Here is a 5,234-nt window from a genome sequence, read left to right on the forward strand (position 1 = left end):
AACATCATGAAATAAGCTAGCATTGTACCCTGCAGGGCCCCTCATCTCTGTGCATCTCTCTCCCCTGGTTTTTCTGGTATGCTACGGGCTCAGGTGCCCCTTGAATAAGAATGGCTCCAGGCCCCAATCTCTACCCCCCAAAATTCAAATATGTATATCCAAAGGACTGCTGACCTTTTTCATCTCCAGGCCTCCTACATTTCTCATTCTCTACATGGCTAAAGAAAAGCTATCAAATTCCTTAGCTAAAAAACAAACAAACAGGTGTTGTGGTCATATATGTACAGCATAAAATTTCCCATTTAGCCCCTTTCACGCATACAGTTCATTGGCCTTAATCCCACTCACAGTGTGGTGCTCTCAACCCCATCACCACCATCCATTCCCAAAATGTTTTCCTCAACCACCCAGAAACTCTGTACTCATCCCCACCCCACCCCGACCTTGTAGTCTACCTCCTGCCTCTATGAATTTGTGCATTCTAGTTATTTCCTATCACCAAGATCCTGCCACGTTTGCCCTTTTGTGCCTGGCTTCTTCTATTAAAAAAGGTTCATCCATGCCATCGCGTGAGTCAGGACTCCATTCCTTCCACAGCTGCGTAGTCTTCCGTTGTGTGTAACACATTTTGTTTGTACACTCCTTCTCTTGAAGGACACTTGGGTTGCTTCCACCTTGTGGCTAGTATGAGTATTGCTATGCATAGCTGCTGCAGGCCCCACTTTCAGGTCCTTGGGGTATATACCTAGGCCATATGTTAATTCTGTGCTTTCTCAGAACAAACTTTCTACAGTGACTGCACCATTTTACATTCCCACCAAAAATGTTCGAGGATGTGTTTCTCAACATCCTCTCCCACACCTGTAACTTCCCATTGTTTAAAATAGTAACCATTCAGGTGGGTGTGACTTGGTATCGCATCTTGGTTTTGATTTGCATTTCCCTAATGGCCAGTCATGTTGAGCATCTTTTCATGTGCTTTTTTGCCATTTGTATATATTCTTTGGAGAAACATCCATTCATGTCCTGGGCCCATTTTTTCATGGAGTTGTCTTTTAGTTGTCAGCATCCTTCTGGAATTGCTCCCAAGTGTCTTCTCTGTGGGCTTCAAAGGTGCCAGCACCCACTGAGCCACTCCTCGTGGAAACCAGAATGTCACCCATGGTCAATTCCAAGCTCTGCACATTTTAACTGAGCTTTTTTTTGTTGTTGTTGTTGAAAACTTTCTTTGAACCATGATTGCCAAGGCAAATTGTTGTTGAACTGACAGCATGTGATTTGCCCAGGTGATTTTGGGTTCAGGCAAAGGTTTTTATTAACAGCTCCCCGTGTGACTCTGTATTTGGGAACTGCTGGCTTGGACCCTTTCTAGAAGACTGTAATTAAAATGGGGTGGGGGCTGCATGTGGAAGAAGCCAATGGCAGCATGGCTGGTAACCACGCAGGTAAACAGAGAAACTGATGTCGACAGGTACTTTGTGCTGGGAGGTCCCTCACCTTAGTTTGTGTTCCAGTTCATATGTACTCTTCTAGGAATACAACTTTCATGGTTTAGGAAATGTGTGTATGCCTGACTTAACACACTCACTAGTTAATGTAGTGTAGGAAGGAAGAAAGATGCATTCTTACCACAGCAATTTTACAGTCCAGGGGAATATACCATGCTTTCTTTTTCTTCTTCTGTAAGGTGCAAAACGATGTCACATTGCAGAGTAACAGCAGTCAGTATTCTCCAAATGAGTTGAGTTTCCTGAAGGTTAATGAAACTGGAGGCCTTTCATAAAGCCTGAATTGGAGCATCTTTTACAGCAGGCGGTCTTAACCAGGGGTCTGTGAGCTTGAAGTGAAATTCAAAAATACATTATTCTTGTGGGGACGTGCTGGAGTGGGCATGAAATATTTATTAAATAATACACAATACAGTATAGACTTTTTAAGGGGTCCATGGTTTTCACCTGATTGGCAGAGCGGTCTGGAACAAAAACGGTTAAGAACCCCTGAGTTACAGAAAGAGATCATCTAAGACTGTGCGATTAATGAGTTAACTGAGTGTTGCAGATTCTCTGGGAACTCCACCTCACTTTCATTAGCTATCTTAGCCTTACTTCGCCCTAATTGTAATTAAAGATTGTTCATGAGATATAAATATATTTGAAAAACCAAATAGGGGAACTTCTTTATAGACTGTCTGTGTCCTAAACTGAATGAAACCAGCTCAAATCAAACCACCTTTGGAATATCTTGTTATCCATAAATGATTCAGTGTGCTTTTCCTGTAGACATCTATTCAGTGAGTGTTGCTTCCTTGTTTCATTGCATTATGAGATTCTTCATCTGATATGCTCCATTTTGGATGTGCTGGGGAAGAAAAGGATTCCCAGTTTTCCATAACTAAAATATTTCTGTAAAGAACAAATAAAAAATTGAGTGAATTCCCCCCAAACAATATTCTTTTGATTGTACCATTTTTAAAAATTGCTGTATGAAGATGCATCTATTATTGTATATTTTAGCCAGGCCCTCATCTCACAGCAGCAAATGCAAAAAGCCAGTGGCTTTATAATCGCCCTGGAACATAGAGATGCCTGCTGAGTTCTCTTCTGTTTTTTATTTTTTATTTATTTATTTTTTATTGACTTTGTAATAATATTACATTAAAAAATATATATATATATGAGGTCCCATTCAACCCCATCACCCCCACCCCACCTCTCTCCCCACCAGCAACACTCATTCCCATCATCATGACACATCCATTGCATTTGGTAAGTACATCTTTGGGCACCTCTGCACCTCATGGTCAATGGTCCACATCATGGCCCATACTCTCCCCCATTCCATCCAGTGGGCCCTGTGAGGATTTACAATGTCCGGTGATTGCCCTTGAAGCACCATCCAGGGCAGCTCCATGTCCCAAATACGCATCCACCTCTCATCTCTTCCTGTCTTTCCCCATACCCATCAGCCACCATGTCCACTTTTCCCAATCCAATGCCACCTTTTCTATGTGGACATTGGATTGGTTGTGTCCATTGCACCTCTGTCAAGAGGAGGCTCAGATTCCACATGGATGCTGGATGCAATCCTCCCACTTTCAGTTGTAGTCACTCTAGGCTCCATGGTGTGGTGGTTGTCCTTTGCCTTTCCTTCTAACACCGCAGGTGAGAGAGGACTCACCTGCAGTGTCTCCTACCACTGAGTGCAGCACTCCCTTTGCCTGAAGCCTCCATCAGATAAACAGAACGCTCAGACAGTTTCATTAGCCTTTGAAAATGATCCATTGTCAGTGTGAATGTCCTTATTGATCCTGCAAGTATAATAAATCCTGACCTCAAAATCGGACCACCACCTGGGAAGCCCAAGCCTCAGAGCTTTGCTTCCAAGGAATCAGCTGATAAATTAGTATTTTCAGTCACGGATGGCTTGCCTCCTTCCAAATCAGAGTAAAAGTAAAGTGGTGATGGGTGTGTGTAGAGTGGAGAAGAAATGATCTTTGGAGGTTTTTGATACCCAGGGATTATCTGTCAGCGATTCCATTGCCCCAAGGGTGCCTGGTGCTCTGCTGAGTCCATGATTAAGGGCTGCCTCTAGGGGAGGAGCTCCTTCTCCCACAGCCTGCACTTGCTTCCTGAGGCTGGCAGGTTCTATGTATTTACTCTTCTAATAGGATGGTCATTTCAGGATTTCCCTGCAAGGCCAGGAATCATTTAAAAAAAAAAAAGCCTTTCTTGAAAGCATTCTGCTTCTATTACCTCCTTTCTTTTCAGTTACTGTTAGTATATCACAGAAGTAAATTATAGCAATGTGCAAAATATTTATTGATTTTTTTTAAAAAGGGCTACAGCTAGAAATGTTCTTCTGATTTCTCCATTTATTTAAAGGTCTGGTGCTATATACCTTCTCTCAGGTCCTTCTTTGTTTTCATATATTTGATTCTTTGGGGTTTGGCACCCACTCACTACAGATGCTTTTAAGAAAATGAAAGACGACTCAGACACTTCTAAGCAAAAACTAGCTCAGATGTTCTTAGGTTTTCCAGTAAAGCATTTTGGCAACAGCGTAAGTTCTACATACGCATATTTTGGGAAAAAGGTGGGGAGGACACCCGTAGAAAAAAGAACAAAGATGACTCTTTTACACAGAGGAGCCTTTCATTTCTGAGCAGGCTGGCCAGGTGTAATGGTTTCCCAGCATTTCAGATGGACAGGGAGGCAAAGCCCTTTGACAAGTTGCTTGGGCTTGGCAAGGGTTAGTGGGTGCTTTAGGGAGAGCAGAATGGTATGAGAAATAAGGCTCAAACGCTGGCCCCTCGCTGGCGCCTCGTGTGGAGCTCTGAGCATATGCCGCCTCTGAGCCGTGGGCCCTGGGCTTCCCGTCCTCCCAGGCTCAGACCTGTGCCGGGGAAAATGGAGGCCAGTCGGGGCACGGCTCAGCTCTGCCTGCACAGAAAGCACCTGAGGACTCCCTGGGAAAAACGGCTTCCTCCTAAGCTTTGCAGTCAGTTCTGCACAATCTTAAAATATTTTTACGTTAAGCAAATCAAATAAATTTTTTAGGAGGTACCAGGGATGAACTCAGGACCTCGTACATGGGAAGCAGGTGCTCAACCACTGGGCTCCATCTGCTCCCCAATGAGAGTTAGTTATCTTGTTTGTTTTGTTTTTAGGAGGACTGGGGGTCAAACCTGGAACCTCGTTCATGGGAAGCTACAGCAGCTCCCCAGACAGTATTCCTTTGAAAGTGCAGCTTTGCACTTTAGCAATCAAATTTTTAGTGACTTTAATTTATTTCCATTTATTTGTTTAAAAATATTACAGTATGCAATTATCACATTTTCTAGGAAATAATGTATCTAGTAATCTTAACTGAAGGTCAGATGGTTAAAAAAGATAGAAACCCTTTTGACTGAGTAGATCTAGGAAAAAGCCAAGGAATTTTTATTTTAAAATTAAGTATGTGAATTTATGTGATTTATGTGTTATGTATAAAAGAAAGCAGACTCCTCAAACAGCAAGTTGGAATAAGAACTTAGATTCTTAAAGTCAGGTGATAGTTTTCTTCAAATTCTTTTGACTTCTGATTTTTTTTCCCTTAAAGAAAGATAATTGCATGTACCCAAATGTCATTCCTAGAACCATGTCCATTTATTTTACTGGTCCTGCCTTACGATTAAATGAAAAAAAATATATAGCTATTTCCTAAACACATGAAATTGCATATTGCTATATGGTTAT

Source organism: Dasypus novemcinctus, chromosome 15 (genome assembly GCF_030445035.2).
Source record: "Dasypus novemcinctus isolate mDasNov1 chromosome 15, mDasNov1.1.hap2, whole genome shotgun sequence".
NCBI lineage: Eukaryota > Metazoa > Chordata > Mammalia > Cingulata > Dasypodidae > Dasypus > Dasypus novemcinctus.